The sequence below is a fragment of the Oncorhynchus kisutch genome, linkage group LG16 (assembly GCF_002021735.2).
Source record: "Oncorhynchus kisutch isolate 150728-3 linkage group LG16, Okis_V2, whole genome shotgun sequence".
NCBI lineage: Eukaryota > Metazoa > Chordata > Actinopteri > Salmoniformes > Salmonidae > Oncorhynchus > Oncorhynchus kisutch.
Window position 1 is genome coordinate 8,110,048 of NC_034189.2, and position 19,676 is coordinate 8,129,723.

Consider the following 19,676-nt stretch of genomic DNA (forward strand, 5'->3'; position numbering starts at 1 on the left):
AACAACAAAAGACATCTAAAATAAAGGTCATTTTAAAAGTCAAGTCAATAGCAGGATTCACACTAGGCCTTTTGTATTCATTGATTAGTTCCATTGTCATAGCAGTTAACAAGACTTGTCTGCAATATTTGACGACATTAAAGCTTACCAAAGATGACAGGTGCCTTTTCAATATGGAGGACCTTGTTCAGGTAGATCCTCAGCTCGTTTTATTCTCCTGTTTTCTGTACGTCCGACTCAACACCGTCTCGCTCTCTCGCTCTCCTTCAAAGATCTGTCTCTCTTCCTTCTCTTCCTGTCTTCCTCTCCCTTGGAACCTGCCCCATACTCGACCGCACGTTAATCCCACGAGACAGAGAGAGAGGGAGGGGGGGGAGGAGAGAAGAGAGGGGAGAGAAGAGAGAGAGGTAAGCTCCTCTACAATCCATTTAAATCTCTAGGAGACACGATATAAGTAAACAAACAGGTCCAATCCAGGTTATTAGGTTTACAGCAAATCAGGCCCCCCTGCTGTTGCTTCCTTTTACAGCTAGAGGGCGCCAGTCAGCACATAAAAAAATAAGTATTATAAAGATATTTAGACGGTGGAAATCTTTCCTCGGTGGAAAGATTGCTATCGAGGAGGCGAGGACAATCTTCTGTTCTCCTACTAGCCAATTGACACTCTCCTCAACCACTCGACGACCCATCGAAGAAGAAGTCACATTGACTGACACATTGACTTCCATAGAGACCGTGTCCAAATAGAATACAATAGCAATAGTATAGCAACATCAGAGAGCGAGAGAGAAGGGGAGAACTAGAAAAAGAGAGGGGGGGGAGAGATTGTGGGAGAGACAGAGACAGAGACAGAGAAAGGACAGACTAGGGTACCCCAGCCACACGGGCACAAATGACCTGAGGGCCCAGCAGGAAAGGGTATCCCCAGCACTCAAGGGAGTGATTTGGAAAAGCTTCTCAAATCAAATTGTGTTGGTCACATACACATGGTTAGCAGATGTTAATGGTCACATGGTTAGCAGATGTTAATGGTCACATGGTTAGCAGATGTTAATGGTCACATGGTTAGCAGATGTTAATGGTCACATGGTTAGCAGATGTTAATGGTCACATGGTTAGCAGATGTTAATGGTCACATGGTTAGCAGATGTTAATGGTCACATGGTTAGCAGATGTTAATGGTCACATGGTTAGCAGATGTTAATGGTCACATGGTTAGCAGATGTTAATGGTCACATGGTTAGCAGATGTTAATGGTCACATGGTTAGCAGATGTTAATGCGAAGTGTAGCAAAATGCTTGTGCTTCTAGTTCCGACAATGCAGTAATATCCAACGAGTAATCTAACCTCAGGACTACCTGGCATGATGACTCCTTGCTGTCCCCAGTCCACCTGGCCATGCTGCTGATAGTAATAGCTTTGTGTTCCATAGTGTCTAGTGTTGTTTTGTGTGGTTTAGGCCCCGGACCATCACAGTAGGTGTGAGCAGAGCATGTTGAGCATCTGATACATACCTCTTAGGTCACAGGATGGGGCGGGTGGAATAGTGGGGGTTGGGCCTGTTGCAGGATGGGGTGGGTGGAATAGACGGGGTTGGGCCTGTTGCAGGATGGGGCTTGGGTAGGTGTAATAGTGGGGGTTGGGCCTGTTGCAGGATGGGGCTTGGGTAGGTGTAATAGTGGGGGTTGGGCCTGTTGCAGGATGGGGCTTGGGTAGGTGTAATAGTGGGGTTGGGCCTGTTGCTCTGCTCACAGCTTGGGCGGGTGTAATAGTGGGGGTTGGGCCTGTTGCTCTGCTCACAGCTTGGGCGGGTGTAATAGTGGGGGTTGGCCCTGTTGCTCTGCTCACAGCTTGGGCGGGTGTAATAGTAGGGGTTGGGCCTGTTGCTCTGCTCACGGCCTGGGCAGATGTTCTGCTGTCAGGTTGAGGTCCTTGCCGCTGGGGTGGGCAGAAGGGGCATATGTCTGATATGGGAGGGCCTATATAGGGTGTGGGTTGCTTGGGGTGGTCTCAGCTGGTTAGGGTGTGGCTGGTGATGCTGTGGTCTGGGTGTAGGTCCTCTTGGCGTGGGTTCTCTCAGTGCAGGTCCTTCAGGTCTGGGAGGGTGTCTCTCTGGTCCGGGAGGGTGTCTCTCTGGTCCGGGAGGGTGTCTCTCTGGTCCGGGAGGGTGTCTCTCTGGTCCGGGAGGGTGTCTCTCTGGTCCGGGAGGGTGTCTCTCTGGTCCGGGAGGGTGTCTCTCTGGTCCGGGAGGGTGTCTCTCTGGTCCGGGCGGGTGTCTCTCTGGTCCGGGCGGGTGTCTCTCTGGTCCGGGCGGGTGTCTCTCTGGTCCGGGAGGGTGTCTCTCTGGTCCGGGAGGGTGTCTCTCTGGTCCGGGAGGGTGTCTCTCTGGTCCGGGAGGGTGTCTCTCTGATCAGGGAGGGTGTCTCTCTGGTCCGGGAGGGTGTCTCTCTGATCAGGGAGGGTGTCTCTCTGATCAGGGAGGGTGTCTCTCTGATCAGGGAGGGTGTCTCTCTGGTCGGGAGGGTTCTCTCTGGTCCGGGAGGGTGTCTCTCTGGTCCGGGAGGGTGTCTCTCTGGTCCAGGAGGGTGTCTCTCTGGTCCGGGAGGGTGTCTCTCTGGTCCGGGAGGGTGTCTCTCTGGTCTGATTTCCAGGCCCATTGCTAATGATCTTAAAGAACAGCTGGTAGATAAACTCAAAGACAAACGTTTTGCCTTACAGTTCGATGAAGCAACTGACAGCAACAAAGACTGTTTGTTTATCTCTTATGTACGTTTTGACATGAAACTCCCTGTATGAGGATCTACTTTTGTTTGTAAATATGTCAGAGACAGAGCCACAGCTGAAGAGCTATTCAAAATGCCGGACTGCTTCCTGACTGAGAATGGGCTAAAGTGGGAGAACTGCATTGGTGTTTGCAGTGATGGTGCACAGACCATGGCAGGGATGAGAAAAGGACTTCGGGCACTCATCAAGAAGGCCTCACCTAATGCTGAGTGGACACACTGTGTTATACACAGAGAAGCACTGGCATCAAGACACCTTTCCTCTGAATTAAGTGAGGTTATGACTGACATTGTAGGTGTAGTCAATTTTATAAAGACCAGACCACTAAAAACAAGAGTCTTCTCTGCTATCTGTGAGGAGATCGGAGTTGAACATCAAGCTGTGCTGTTTCACAGTGAAGCAAGGTGGCTGTCACGAGGAAAAGTCTTGTCCCAAGGTTTTGCAGATAAGCAGATAAGAATTTTTTCGGAGCAGGAGCACAAGTATGATCTCGCAGAAACATTTTGTGATGAGAACTTCCTGGTAAAACTGGCCCTACCTGAGGGACATATTTGGAAAGCTAAATTAACTAATTCTACAGCTTCAAGGGAAAGATAAACACCTCCCTCAGGTCACAGACCAGATCAGCTCTTTCACTCGAAAGCTTGCAATGTGGGGCAGGCGACTTGATGAAGGAAATACTGATTCATTTGAGAACCTGCATGAATTTGTTGACACTACTGACTATGATGCCACCTCAGTGATTCCATATATTAAGGAACTTATTTCATCACTGATGGGATTCTTTAAAAAGTACTTCCCTGAAAACAGTTCCCAATATGACTGGGTGAGAGAGCCTTTCAATGCACCAACTCCAACTGGTTTCAGCTCTGCAGAGGAGGACCAGTTCATTGATATGACGTCTGACTCCACATTGAGACCGAGGTTCACATCACAGACACTGAGTGTAGAGAGGCAGTATCCACTCTTAGGGCAGAGGGCCATGGGCATTCTTCTTCCTTTTGCAACATCTTATCTTTGTGAGACTGGCTTCTCTGCTGTTGCTGCACTGAAGACCAAGTACAGGTCCCAGCTAAACATTGAGCAGGAGCTGAGAGTTGCAGTATCATGCTTCAAACCCCGCTTCGAAAAGCTGTGCTCTGCAAAACGTGCTCATTGTAGCTATATTTCTTTCTTTTTTCTATTTTTTGTATTCTTTAATGTTAATAAGGATACAATATTATGCAGAGGTGTACTTATAACAATTTTATAGACAAATTATACTATTTATAGTCGCGGCGAAGAGTTGGGGGGCCGCAAAATGTTTACTTCTTCCTAGGGGGGCGGGGGGGCATAACAGAAAACAATTTAAAAGCACTGCTCTACTTGAACAAAGCTTTGCTCAATCATGAGGCATCAAAGCCAAAGGAACTGAGTAACATTAAGAAATGCTATAGATGGAAGGAATGTAGTGTGGAAACCTACCAAAAAACAATTAGGCAACAACAAATTATATCCCTTCTAGACAACTTCCTGGACAAAACGTTCCACTGTAATAGTGAAGGTGTAAACCTGGCAGTAGAACACCTAAACAGTATATTTGATCTCTCAGCTTCCCTATCAAATCTAAAAATGTCAAACCGAAAACCAAAGAAAATGAACAACAATAACAAATGGTTTGATGAAGAATGTAAAAATCTGAGAAAGAAATTGAGAAACCTGTCAAACCAAAAACATAGAGAAAACCCAGAAAACCTGAGTCTATGCCTTCCCTATGGTGAATCACTAAAACAATACAGAAATACACCATGGAAAAAGGAGCACGTCAGAAATACACAGCAGCATACCACCCTGCATACCACTGCTGGCTTGCTTCTGAAGCTAAGCAGCGTTGGTGCTGGTCAGTTCCTGGATGGGAGACCAGATGCTGCTGGAAGTGGTGTTGGAGGGCCAGTAGGAGGCACTCTTTCCTCTGGTCTAAAAAAATATCCCAATGCCCCAGGACACTGCCCTGTGTAGGGTGCCGTCTTTCGGATGGGACGTTAAACAGGTGTCCTGACTCTCTGAGGTCATTAAAGATCCCATGGCACTTATCGTAAGAGTAGGGGTGTTAACCCTGGTGTCCTGGCTAAATTCCCAATCTGGCCCTCAAACCATCACCTAATAATCCCCAGTTCATTCATCCCCACCTCCTCTCCCCTGTAACTTTTCCCCAGGTCGTTGCTGCAAATGAGAACATGTTCTCCGTCAACTTACCTGGTAAAATAACGGAAAAATAAAACTACGAAATTAACAGCACTACTATCATTACCAGCGGACTAGTTAATTTCCTCAGTGAAAACGCAAATGTCAAATTGGCTTTTTACCTAATTACTGTCGACAGACCACGTATTCACCCTGCACACCCTAACTAACAAACAAACCAAAATAAAGGCAAAGTCTAATCGTGCTTTGTTGATTTAAAAAAAAAAGCCTTCGACTCAATTTGGTATAAGGTTCTGCTATACTATACATGCTATACTATACATGCTATACAAATGGATGTAAAGTGGTGTTGGGGGAAAAACATTATGAAATCCATGTACATTTGTGCGGTTAAAATTGGCAAAAAAAACACACGTTTTTCCACTGGGCCAGGGGTTGAGACAGGGATGCAGCTTAAGCCCCACCCTCTTCAACATTTACAGTGCCTAGACTTTTTCCACATTGTTTTTACATTACAGCCTTATTTTAAAATGGGTTCAAATTTATATTTTTCCTCTATCTACACACAATAATACCCCATAATGGCATCACAATACCTCATAATGACATCACAATACCTCATAATGACATCACAATACCTCATAATGACATCACAATACCTCATAATGACAAAGTGAAAACATGTTTTTAGAAATGTTTGAAAATGTATTAAAATGGAAACACTGGATTCAGACCCTTTGGTACAAACACCAAATTGAGAGTCTTCATGCAGAATATCCTCCATGTAAAACACCAAATAATGCATGCAGAGCAGAATTAGGCCAACACCTGCTAATTATCAAAATCCAGAAAAGAGCCGTTAAATTCTACAACCACCTAAAAGGAAGAGATTCCCAAACCTTCCATAACAAAGCCATCACCTACAGAGAGATGAAGCTGGAGAAGAGTCCCCTAAGCAAGCTGGTCCTGGGGCTCTGTTCACAAACACAAACAAAACCCACAGAGCCACAGGACAGCAGCACAATTAGACCCAACCAAATCATGAGAAAACAAAAAGAGAAAAGATAATTACTTGACACATTGGAAAGAATTAACAAAAAAAAACAGAGCAAACTAGAATGCTATTTGGCCCTACACAGAGAGTACACAGCGGCAGAATACCTGACCACTGTGACTGACCCAAAATTAAGGAAAGCTTTGACTATGTACAGACTTAGTGAGCATAGCCTTGCTATTGAGAAATGCCGCTTCATATGCTATTATTATTAATAATAATACTATTAATAATAATAATATAAATTATATCCTGGCTGGTGTTCAATTCTGCTCTCCGTCAGATCCTGTATACCTTGTGAAGAATAACCGCGTTGTGGTAGCTTGTGTCAACAGAACAGCCAGCTCGGAAATTACATATCTATTTAGCAGACCCAACTAAATCATGAGAAAACAATAATTACACAGTGGCAGAATACCTGACCACTGTGACTGTCCCTAACTTAAGGAAAGCTTTGACTATGTACAGACTCAGTGAGCATAGCTTTGCTATTGAGAAAGGCCACCGTAGGCAGACCTGGCTCTCAAGAGAAGGCAGGCTACGTGCACACTGCCCACAAGATAAGGTGGAAACTGAGCTGCACTTCCTAACCTGCCAAATGTATGACTATATTAGAGACACATATTTCCCTCAGATTACACAGACCAAAATAATTTGAAAACTATTTGAAAACTCCCATACCTATTGGGTGAAATATCACTGTGTGCCATCACAGCAGCAAGATTTGTGACCTGTTGCCACTAGAAAGGTCAACCAGTGAAGAACACACACCATTGTAAATACAACCAATATTTATGTTTATTTTCCCTTTTCTACTTTAACTATCTTCACATCATTACAACACTATATAGACATAATATGATATTAGAAATGTCTTTATTCTTTTGTAACTTTTGTGTAATGTTTACTGTTAATTTTGTACTGTTTATTTCACTTTTGTTTATTATCTATTTCACTTGCTTTTGGTAATGTAAACAAATGTTTCCCATGCCAATAAAGCCCTTAAATTGAAATTAGAGAGAGAGACAGAGAGAGACAGATGAGACAGAGAGAGAGACGGAGGGAGAGAGACAGAGGGAGAGAGACAGAGAGAGACAGATGAGACAGAGAGAGAGACGGAGGGAGAGAGACAGAGGGAGAGAGAGAGAGGGAGAGAGACAGAGAGAGAGACGGAGGGAGAGAGACAGAGGGAGAGAGACAGAGGGAGAGAGAGAGAGGGAGAGAGACAGAGAGAGAGAGACAGAGAGAGACAGATGAGACAGAGAGAGACGGAGGGAGAGAGACAGAGGGAGAGAGACAGAGAGAGAGACAGAGAGAGACAGAGAGAAAGAGAGACTCCACAGAGAGAGAAACTGTTGCCAAATTAATATAGTTTGTTCAGAGTTATTTTTGATATTTCAAACAGCCTAGATGTTCATCAGTCCACAGTAAGACAAATGGTCTATAAATGGAGAAAGTTCAGCACTGTTGCTACTCTCCCTAGGAGTGGCCGTCCTGCAAAGATGACTGCAAGAGCACAGAGCAGAATGCTCAATGAGGTTAAGAAGAATCTTAGAATGTCAGCTTTTTGCTCTGACATGCAATGTCAACGGTGGGACCTTATATAGACAGGTGTGTGCCTTTCCAAATCATGTCCAATCTACTGATTTTACCACAGGTGGATTTCAATGTTGTAGAAACATCTCAAAGATGATCAAAGGAAACAGGATGCACCTGAGCTCAATTTCGAGTCTCATAGCAAAGGGTCCTTCTCAATTTCCACGAGATTGACGTGTCCAAAGACAAGGTGCACCTGCTTATATCGGTTTTCGATGGAACTTCTTTCCGTATGAAATATTACAGTTTGATTACATTTTAGGGGTCAATAGAATCTTATTTTTACTAGTTTTAACAAAGTTTAGCGATAGATTTTTGGGGTCATTTCTCTGCTTGTTGAACGAGTGGATTACTCAAATCGATGGCGCCAACTAAACAGACTTTTTGGGATATAAAGAAGGATTTTATCTAACAAAACAACACTACATGTTATAGCTGGGACCCTTTGGATGACAAAAAAAAGAGGAAGATTTTCAAAAGTAAGTGAATATTTAATCGCTATTTGTGAATTTATGAAACCTGTGCCGGTGGAAAAATATTTTGATGTGGGGCGCCGTCCTCAATGGCATGCTTTCACTGTAATGGCTACTGTAAATCAGACAGTGCAGTTAGATTAACAAGAATTTAAGCTTTCAACCGATATAAGACACTTGTATGTACCTACATGTTTAATATCCATAATTTTAATGATTATTTATTTCATCGCTGGAGGCTTCGGGTCATGGCTCATCACTGGAGGCTTCGGGCCATGGATCATCACTGGAGGTGTTGGGCCATGGATCATTACTGGAGGCTTCAGGCCATGGATCAACAATGGAGGCTTCGTGCCATGGATCATCACTGGAGGTGTTGGGCCATGGATCATCACTGGAGGCTTCGGGCCATGGATCACCACTGGAGGCTTCGGGCCATGGCTCATCACTGGAGGCTTTGTGCCATGGATCATCACTGGAGGCTTCAGGCCATGGATCATCACTGGAGGCTTTGTGGAGGCAGGCACAGGACGTACCAGGCTGGAGACACGCACTGGAGGCCGGGTGCATGGAGCTGGCACAGGATATACTGGACCGTGGAGGCGCACTGGAGGTCTGGAGCGTAGAGCTGGCACTATCCGTCCTGGCTGGATGCTCACTTTAGCCCGGCAGGTTTGGGGCGCTGGCACAGGACGCACTGGGCTGTGAAGGCGCACTGGCGACACAGTGCGCAGAGCCGGCGCAGGATATCCTGGGCCAAAGAGACGCACCGGAGACCAGGAGCGCTGAGCCGGCACAATCCATCCTGGCTGAATGCCCACTCTAGCACGGAAAATGCGGGGCGCTGGCACAGAGCGCACCGGGCTGTGGATGCGTACCGGAGACACAGTCTGTGTACCCGCAAAGCATGGTGCCTGACGGGTCACACGCTCCTCAAAGTGACTGTCTTGCTCCAGACTCCAACCCCTCCAAACTCTTTGATCCCTCTCCACTGCCAACCACTCCTCGCTCAAACGGTCCAGACTCCAACCCCTCCAAACTCTTTCGTCCCTCTCCACTGCCAACCACTCCTCGCTCAAACGGTCCAGACTCCAACCCCTCCAAACTCTTTCATCCCTCTCCACTGCCAACCACTCCTCGCTCAAACGGTCCAGACTCCAACCCCTCCAAACTCTTTCATCCCTCTCCACTGCCAACCACTCCTCGCTCAAACGGTCCAGACTCCAACCCCTCCAAACTCTTTCATCCCTCTCCACTGCCAACCACTCCTCGCTCAAACGGTCCAGACTCCAACCCCTCCAAACTCTTTCATCCCTCTCCACTGCCAACCACTCCTCGCTCAAACGGTCCAGACTCCAACCCCTCCAAACTCTTTCATCCCTCTCCACTGCCAACCACTCCTCGCTCAAACGGTCCAGACTCCAACCCCTCCAAACTCTTTCATCCCTCTCCACTGCCAACCACTCCTCGCTCAAACGGTCCAGACTCCAACCCCTCCAAACTCTTTCATCCCTCTCCACTGCCAACCACTCCTCGCTCAAACGGTCCAGACTCCAACCCTTCCAAACTCTTTCATCCCTCTCCACTGCCAACCACTCCTCGCTCAAACGGTCCAGACTCCAACCCCTCCAAACTCTTTCATCCCTCTCCACTGCCAACCACTCCTCGCTCAAACGGTCCAGACTCCAACCCCTCCAAACTCTTTCATCCCTCTCCAATGCCAACCACTCCTCGCTCAAACGGTCCAGACTCCAACCCCTCCAAACTCTTTCATCCCTCTCCACTACCAACCACTCCTCGCCCAATCACACACACACACAGACGCACACACACAGACACAAACGCACGCCCACCCACACACACGCACGCCCACACACGCACGCCCACACACGCACGCCCACACACACACACGCACGCCCACACACGCACGCCCACACACACGCACGCACGCCCACACACACACACACAGACACACACACACACACGCCCGCACACACACACACATACACGCCCACACACATGCACGCCCACACACATGCACGCCCACACGCACGCCCACACACACACACACACACACACATAAACACATACACACACGCACAGAAGCGAGCATGATGTGTGAATCATCACAAGGTAAAGCAATTATATCCTGGTATATCAAGCATGTTGACTTTATTATAGGTACCATTCACCATCAGTACCATCACAGGTATTGTAGCATATTTATTCAATTACATTTATTATCAGAAATATGAGGAAGACCTTTCCTTTTAGTTTGCGTGAATATAAAGCTGTGTTGATAGACATGGCCAGTAATGTAAACACTGTATCACAATGTTAGTTCATCCATTATTAATTTACCCCAACCGACGAGCTGGTCAGCGCACACAAGATTTGGTTCTGGGTTCGGAGATTAGTGGAAACTAACACGGTCATAAAATAATCTGTGATTTTAAAATGATAATCTAGACTGTATGTCTGTCCCCTGTAGAGCATAATGGTACTGACCAGTAGTAATGTCTGTCTGTCCCCTGTAGACTATAATGGTATTGACCAGTAGTAATGTCTCTCCCCTGTAGACCATAATGGTACGGACCAGTAGTAATGTCTCTCCCCTGTAGATCATAATGGTACTGACCAGTAGTAATGTCTGTCCCCTATAGACCATAATGGTACTGACCAGTAGTAATGTCTGTCCCCTATAGACCATAATGGTACTGACCAGTAGTAATGTCTGTCCCCTGTAGACTATAATGGTATGGACCAGTAGTAATGTCTGTCCCCTGTAGACCATAATGGTACTGACCAGTAGTAATGTCTGTCCCCTGTAGACTATAATGGTACTGACCAGTAGTAATGTCTGTCCCCTGTAGAGCATAATGGTACTGACCAGTAGTAATGTCTGTCCCCTGTAGAGCATAATGGTACTGACCAGTAGTAATGTCTGTCCCCTGCAGAGCATAATGGTACAGACCAGTAGTAATGTCTGTCCCCTGTAGACCATAATGGTACGGTCCAGTAGTAATGTCTCTCCCCTGTAGATCATAATGGTACTGACCAGTAGTAATGTCTGTCTCTCCCCTGTAGAGCATAATGGTACTGACCAGTAGTAATGTCTGTCCCCTGTAGACTATAATGGTATGGACCAGTAGTAATGTCTGTCCCCTGTAGACCATAATGGTACTGACCAGTAGTAATGTCTGTCCCCCGTAGACCATAATGGTACTTACCAGTAGCAATGGCTGTCCCCTATAGACCATAATGGTACTGACCAGTAGTAATGTCTGTCCCCTATAGACCATAATGGTACTGACCAGTAGTAATGTCTGTCCCCTGTAGATCATAATGGTATGGACCAGTAGTAATGTCTGTCCCCTGTAGACTATAATGGTATGGACCAGTAGTAATGTCTGTCCCCTGTAGACCATAATGGTACTGACCAGTAGCAATGTCTGTCCCCTATAGACCATAATGGTACTGACCAGTAGCAATGTCTGTCCCCTATAGACCATAATGGTACAGACCAGTAGTAATGTCTGTCCCCTGTAGATCATAATGGTATGGACCAGTAGTAATGTCTGTCCCCTGTAGACCATAATGGTACGGTCCAGTAGTAATGTCTGTCCCCTGTAGACCATAATGGTACTGACCAGTAGCAATGTCTGTCCCCTGTAGACCATAATGGTATGGACCAGTAGTAATGTCTGTCCCCTGTAGACCATAATGGTACGGACCAGTAGTAATGTCTGTCCCCTGTAGACCATAATGGTACTGACCAGTAGTAATGTCTGTCCTCTGTAGACCATAATGGTACAGACCAGTAGTAATGTCTGTCCCCTGTAGATCATAATGGTATGGACCAGTAGTAATGTCTGTCCCCTGTAGAGCATAATGGTACTGACCAGTAGTAATGTCTGTCCCCTGTGGAGCATAATGGTACTGACCAGTAGTAATGTCTGTCCCCTGTAGAGCATAATGGTACTGACCAGTAGTAATGTCTGTCCCCTATAGACCATAATGGTACTGACCAGTAGTAATGTCTGTCCCCTATAGACCATAATGGTACTGACCAGTAGTAATGTCTGTCCCCTGTAGACCATAATGATAGTGACCAGTAGTAATGTCTGTCCACTGTAGACCATAATGGTACGGACCAGTAGTAATGTACGTCCCCTGTAGACCATAATAGTAGTGACCAGTAGTAATGTCTCTCCCCTGTAGACCATACTGGTACGGACCAGTAGTAATGTCTGTCCACTGTAGACCATAATGGTATGGACCAGTAGTAATGTCTGTCCACTGTAGACGATAATGGTACGGACCAGTAGTAATGTCTGTCCCCTGTAGACCATAATGGTACGGACCAGTAGTAATGTCTGTCCCCTGTAGACCATAATGGTACGGCCCAGTAGTAATGTCTGTCCCCTGTAGACCATAATGGTACGGAACCAGTAGTAATGTCTGTCCTCTGTAGACCATAATGGTACGGACCAGTAGTAATGTCTGTCCCCTGTAGACCATAATGGTACGGACCAGTAGTAATGTCTGTCCCCTGTAGACCATAATGGTATGGACCAGTAGTAATGTCTGTCCCCTGTAGGCCATAATGGTATGGACCAGTAGTAATGTCTGTCCACTGTAGACCATAATGGTACGGGCAGTAGTAATGTCTGTCCCCTTTAGACCATAATGGTACGGACCAGTAGTAATGTCTGTCCCCTGTAGACCATAATGGTATGGACCAGTAGTAATGTCTGTCCCCTGTAGACCATAATGGTATGGACCAGTAGTAATGTCTGTCCCCTGTAGACCATAATGGTACGGACCAGTAGTAATGTCTGTCCCCTGTAGACCATAATGGTATGGACCAGTAGTAATGTCTGTCCCCTGTAGACCATAATGGTACGGTTCCAGTAGTAATGTCTGTCCCCTGTAGACCATAATGGTACGGAACCAGTAGTAATGTCTGTCCCCTGTTGACCATAATGGTACTGACCAGTAGTAATGTCTGTCCTCTGTAGACCATAATGGTACGGACCAGTAGTAATGTCTGTCCCCTGTAGACCATAATGGTACGGTCCAGTAGTAATGTCTGTCCCCTGTAGACCATAATGGTATGGACCAGTAGTAATGTCTGTCCACTGTAGACCATAATGGTACGGACCAGTAGTAATGTCTGTCCCCTGTAGACCATAATGGTACGGACCAGTAGTAATGTCTGTCCCCTGTTGACCATAATGGTACGGACCAGTAGTAATGTCTGTCCCCTGTAGACCATAATGGTACGGACCAGTAGTAATGTCTGTCCCCTGTAGACCATAATGGTATGGACCAGTAGTAATGTCTGTCCCCTGTTGACCATAATGGTACGGACCAGTAGTAATGTCTGTCCCCTGTAGACCATAATGGTACGGACCAGTAGTAATGTCTGTCCCCTGTAGACCATAATGGTATGGACCAGTAGTAATAACAACAGTACAATCATTAATAGTATCTTATATAAAGCAGAGCAGAATAATAACAGGTTGAAATATCACGAGGAATTGTTTTTGTTTAGGAGCTTTCTGGCGCCTGTAAAAATAAAATAAAAAGAAGCTTGAAATCTTGATCCAAGTTGGCCGAACGCTTTTAGTCTTTAAGTCGGTAAATGGCCCCTCTTTCTCCCCTCAGAACGGACACATTCTCATGTGTAGACAAATAGTAATGGGGACAGCAATGGACTGTTCCAATGACTGGAGAGTGTTAGTGGATACACTGTTATAACGTGTCGTAGACCTTACAAAGGTCCTAAATGATACTCTATTCCCTATGTAGTCCACTACTTTTGGCTCTAAATTATAGATTTTTTTTTTTTCCAATTTAAATTGAACCTTTACAGGAATACAGATGTAGGATCTTAATTTGAGCCAGCTTGCTACAGCAGGAAAATAATCCAGCAGCAATAGGAAACGTGAATTATTACGTGGATTATAATTGCCTTTTTTTGTAGGGGTTGATATTTTTCTGTAAGGGAAAAGTCAGAAAAAAAGTATTCAGAAGCCTTTTAAAACCTCAAATCAACTAAAAGATTAAAAGGACAGTGCTCCAATAGGATGATCAAATTAAAATCCTACACCTGTAGGGAATAGGGTGTGTTTTGAGATTTGCTTCATCATAGTAACAATATAATGATCATTATCAGCCTGTCAACATTCGTGCTGCAACACAAAGACATCCCAACAGCTTAGCGATGACTTTTACAGCGACAAAATGTAACCAACATCTACAACAACGTTGTTCTGTAGTTGGCTGTTTTACGCAAATGGCGACCACTGTGCTCGATCAAGTTGTGATCTCGTGGGAATGCACGTGTGTGAGTGTGTGTGCGTGTGTGTGTTCTCTTGGCACTCTACTCGCTCAGAAAGAGACAGAGGCGGTGTGTGAATATAACGGCACGAAAAGTAGCCAAATCAGGTGAAGGCTCAGTCAGGAAGGGAAGTGAAGGCTCAGTCAGGAAGGGAAGTGAAGGCTCAGTCAGGAAGGGAAGTGAAGGCTCAGTCAGGAAGGGAAGGCTCAGTCAGGAAGGGAAGGCTCAGTCAGGAAGGGAAGGCTCAGTCAGGAAGGGAAGTGAAGGCTCAGTCAGGAAGGGAAGTGAAGGCTCAGTCAGGAAGGGAAGGCTCAGTCAGGAAGGGAAGGCTCAGTCAGGAAGGGAAGGCTCAGTCAGGAAGGGAAGGCTCAGTCAGGAAGGGAAGGCTCAGTCAGGAAGGGAAGTGAAGGCTCAGTGTGTGTGCGAGAGCCAAGGGCCACACAATCAAAACCAGGTCATCTGTTTGTGGCCTAAATTCATTCTGGAAGGTTATTTTCCTCTCGTAGAATTTAGTCTCTCTCCGACCTCTGACCTCCATAGAACCCAGAGAGTATCCAGTGACCCATATAGATTACGGCCTGGGGGGAGGTTGGAGAGAGGAGGGGGAGGGGGGTGACGCTGCTTTTAACTCAAGGCCCAGTCCCTCGCCTCAAACCCTGGCTGGATGCAGACAGAGTTGAAAGGCAGAAGTGACAGAAGAAGAGAAATACAAAAACATATATATATTATTTTTGTTCAAAGGCAGTCGGGTTGAGATCGGAGTGAGGTCAACTACAAACGGTACCCTATTACCTACGTAGTACACTACTTCCATACACTATGAGGTACAGTGTATATACACATACGTCTGTCCCATAAACGCTGTGCACTACATAGAGAATAGGGTGGGATGTGAGAGCAGTGGAGGCTGGTGAGGAGGAGGAGCTGTGGAGGCTGCTGGAGCTGTGGAGGCTGCTGGAGCTGTGGAGGCTGCTGAGGGGGAGGAGCAGTGGAGGCTGCTGAGGGGGAGGAGCTGTGGAGGCTGCTGAGGGGGAGGAGCTGTGGAGGCTGCTGAGGGGGAGGAGCTGTGGAGGCTGCTGAGGGGGAGGAGCTGTGGAGGCTGCTGGAGCTGTGGAGGCTGCTGAGGGGGAGGAGCTGTGGAGGCTGGTGAGGGGAGGAGCTGTGGAGGCTGCTGAGGGGGAGGAGCTGTGGAGGCTGGTGAGGGGAGGAGCTGTGGAGGCTGCTGAGGGGGAGGAGCTGTGAGGCTGGTGAGGGGAGGAGCTGTGGAGGCTGCTGAGGGGGAGGAGCTGTGAGGCTGGTGAGGGGAGGAGCTGTGGAGGCTGCTGAGGGGGAGGAGCTGTGGAGGCTGCTGAGGGGGAGGAGCTGTGGAGGCTGCTGAGGGGGAGGAGCTGTGGAGGCTGCTGAGGGGGAGGAGCTGTGGAGGCTGCTGAGGGGGAGGACAGATCATAATAATGTCTGTTTCCACTCATCTCGCCAATAAAGGTGCCAGCAACCTCCTGTGGTAAAGGAGGCTATAGCAGGTCCGAGAGGAGGATCAGACATCCTCCATTTTGTTTTGCTGTGCTGGGTCGTTGGCTGATTAATAAGAGGACAGGGTCCAGTGTGACGGACGATAGATAGCCTGTAGAGGTCACTGTGAAGCCAAACACACAGCAGGTGTCTGTCCACGGTTTTTAGAAGGACTGGACGTGTGGATTCTCAGTGTCCATGTTTATTTATATAGCATGCTGACCTGCCTCTGAGTGTTCAATTCAGTTTAAACTACAAGAATAAAATGTTCCCTCTACTCCTCTCTTTCTGTTGAAGGAGAATAGAATGTTCCCTCTACTCCTCTCTTTCTGTTGAAGGAGAATAGAATGTTCCCTCTACTCCTCTCTTTCTGTTGAAGGAGAATAGAATGTTCCCTCTACTCCTCTCTTTCTGTTGAAGGAGAATAGAATGTTCCCTCTACTCCTCTCTTTCTGTTGAAGGAGAATAGAATGTTCCCTCTACTCCTCTCTTTCAGTTGAAGGAGAATAGAATGTTCCCTCTACTCCTCTCTTTCTGTTGAAGGAGAATAGAATGTTCCCTCTACTCCTCTCTTTCAGTTGAAGGAGAATAGAATGTTCCCTCTACTCCTCTCTTTCAGTTGAAGGAGAATAGAATGTTCCCTCTACTCCTCTCTTTCAGTTGAAGGAGAATAGAATGTTCCCTCTACTCCTCTCTTTCAGTTGAAGGAGAATAGAATGTTCCCTCTACTCCTCTCTTTCAGTTGAAGGAGAATAGAATGTTCCCTCTACTCCTCTCTTTCAGTTGAAGAATAGAATGTTCCCTCTACTCCTCTTTCAGTTGAAGGAGAATAGAATGTTCCCTCTACTCCTCTTTCAGTTGAAGGAGAATAGAATGTTCCCTCTACTCCTCTTTCAGTTGAAGGAGAATAGAATGTTCCCTCTACTCCTCTCTTTCAGTTGAAGGAGAATAGAATGTTCCCTCTACTCCTCTCTTTCAGTTGAAGGAGAATAGAATGTTCCCTCTACTCCTCTTTCAGTTGAAGAATAGAATGTTCCCTCTACTCCTCTTTCAGTTGAAGGAGAATAGAATGTTCCCTCTACTCCTCTTTCAGTTGAAGGAGAATAGAATGTTCCCTCTACTCCTCTTTCAGTTGAAGGAGAATAGAATGTTCCCTCTACTCCTCTTTCAGTTGAAGAATAGAATGTTCCCTCTACTCCTCTTTCAGTTGAAGGAGAATAGAATGTTCCCTCTACTCCTCTTTCAGTTGAAGGAGAATAGAATGTTCCCTCTACTCCTCTTTCAGTTGAAGGAGAATAGAATGTTCCCTCTACTCCTCTCTTTCAGTTGAAGGAGAATAGAATGTTCCCTCTACTCCTCTCTTTCAGTTGAAGGAGAATAGAATGTTCCCTCTACTTCTCTCTTTCAGTTGAAGGAGAATAGAATGTTCCCTCTACTCCTCTCTTTCAGTTGAAGGAGAATAGAATAATCCCTCTACTCCTCTCTTTCAGTTGAAGGAGAATAGAATAATCCCTCTACTCCTCTCTTTCAGTTGAAGGAGAATAGAATAATCCCTCTACTCCTCTCTTTCAGTTGAAGGAGAATAGAATAATCCCTCTACTCCTCTCTTTCAGTTGAAGGAGAATAGAATAATCCCTCTACTCCTCTCTTTCAGTTGAAGGAGAATAGAATGTTCCCTCTACTCCTCTTTCAGTTGAAGGAGAATAGAATAATCCCTCTACTCCTCTCTTTCAGTTGAAGGAGAATAGAATAATCCCTCTACTCCTCTCTTTCAGTTGAAGGAGAATAGAATAATCCCTCTACTCCTCTCTTTCAGTTGAAGGAGAATAGAATAATCCCTCTACTCCTCTTTCAGTTGAAGGAGAATAGAATGTTCCCTCTACTCCTCTTTCAGTTGAAGGAGAATAGAATGTTCCCTCTACTCCTCTTTCAGTTGAAGAATAAAATGTTCCCTCTACTCCTCTTTCAGTTGAAGGGGAATAAAATGTTCCCTCTACTCCTCTTTCAGTTGAAGGAGAATAGAATGTTCCCTCTACTCCTCTTTCAGTTGAAGGAGAATAGAATGTTCCCTCTACTCCTCTTTCAGTTGAAGGAGAATAGACTGTTCCCTCTACTCCTCTTTCAGTTGAAGGAGAATAGAATGTTCCCTCTACTCCTCTTTCAGTTGAAGGAGAATAGAATGTTCCCTCTACTCCTCTTTCAGTTGAAGAATAAAATGTTCCCTCTACTCCTCTTTCAGTTGAAGGGGAATAGAATGTTCCCTCTACTCCTCTTTCAGTTGAAGGAGAATAGAATGTTCCCTCTACTCCTCTTTCAGTTGAAGGGGGATAGAATGTTCCCTCTACTCCTCTCTTTCAGTTGAAGGAAATATAATGTTCCCTCTACTCCTCTCTTTCAGTTGAAGGAAATATAATGTTCCCTCTACTCCTCTCTTTCAGTTGAAGAATAAAATGTTCCCTCTACTCCTCTCTTTCAGTTGAAGGGGAATAGAATGTTCCCTCTACTCCTCTTTCAGTTGAAGAATAGAATGTTCCCTCTACTCCTCTTTCAGTTGAAGGAGAATAGAATGTTCCCTCTACTCCTCTTTCAGTTGAAGGGGAATAGAATGTTCCCTCAACTTCTGTCCTTCAGTTGAAGGAGAATAGAATGTTCCCTCTACTCCTCTTTCAGTTGAAGGAGAATAGAATGTTCCCTCTACTCCTCTTTCAGTTGAAGGAGAATAGAATGTTCCCTCTACTCCTCTTTCAGTTGAAGGAGAATAGAATGTTCCCTCTACTCCTCTTTCAGTTGAAGAATAAAATGTTCCCTCTACTCCTCTTTCAGTTGAAGGGGAATAGAATGTTCCCTCTACTCCTCTTTCAGTTGAAGGAGAATAGAATGTTCCCTCTACTCCTCTTTCAGTTGAAGGGGGATAGAATGTTCCCTCTACTCCTCTTTCTGTTGAAGGAGAATAGAATGTTCCCTCTACTCCTCTTTCAGTTGAAGGGGGATAGAATGTTCCCTCTACTCCTCTCTTTCAGTTGAAGGAAATATAATGTTCCCTCTACTCCTCTCTTTCAGTTGAAGAATAAAATGTTCCCTCTACTCCTCTCTTTCAGTTGAAGGGGAATAGAATGTTCCCTCTACTCCTCTTTCAGTTGAAGAATAGAATGTTCCCTCTACTCCTCTCTTTCAGTTGAAGGGGAATAGAATGTTCCCTCAACTTCTGTCCTTCAGTTGAAGGAGAATAGAATGTTCCCTCTACTCCTCTTTCAGTTGAAGGGGAATAGAACGTTCCCTCTGCTTCTGTCCTTCAGTTGAAGGAGAATAGAATGTTCCCTCTACTCCTCTCTTTCAGTTGAAGGAGAATAGAATGTTCCCTCTACTCCTCTTTCAGTTGAAGGAGAATAGAATGTTCCCTCTACTCCTCTTTCAGTTGAAGGAGAATAGAATGTTCCCTTTACTCCTCTTTCAGTTGAAGGGGAATAGAATGTTCCCTCTACTCCTCTTTCTGTTGAAGGAGAATAGAATGTTCCCTCTACTCCTCTTTCAGTTGAAGGAGAATAGAATGTTCCCTTTACTCCTCTTTCAGTTGAAGGGGAATAGAATGTTCCCTCTACTCCTCTTTCAGTTGAAGGAGAATAGAATGTTCCCTCTACTACTCTTTCAGTTGAAGGAGAATAGAATGTTCCCTCTACTCCTCTCTTTCAGTTGAAGGTGAATAGAATGTTCCCTCTACTCCTCTTTCAG

General features: G+C 45.6%; 1 long non-coding RNA gene across 1 annotated transcript in view; it reads right to left on the minus strand.

The window, feature by feature from the left end:
* Positions 1 to 1,025, minus strand: part of LOC116353927 (uncharacterized) — a 7,891-nt gene extending 6,866 nt beyond the window's left edge. Inside the window, exon 1 of the long non-coding RNA XR_004203331.1 lies at positions 149 to 1,025. This is a non-coding gene — a long non-coding RNA (uncharacterized LOC116353927). The remainder of the gene's footprint in view (positions 1 to 148) is intronic.
* Positions 1,026 to 19,676: the final 18,651 nt, after the last annotated feature.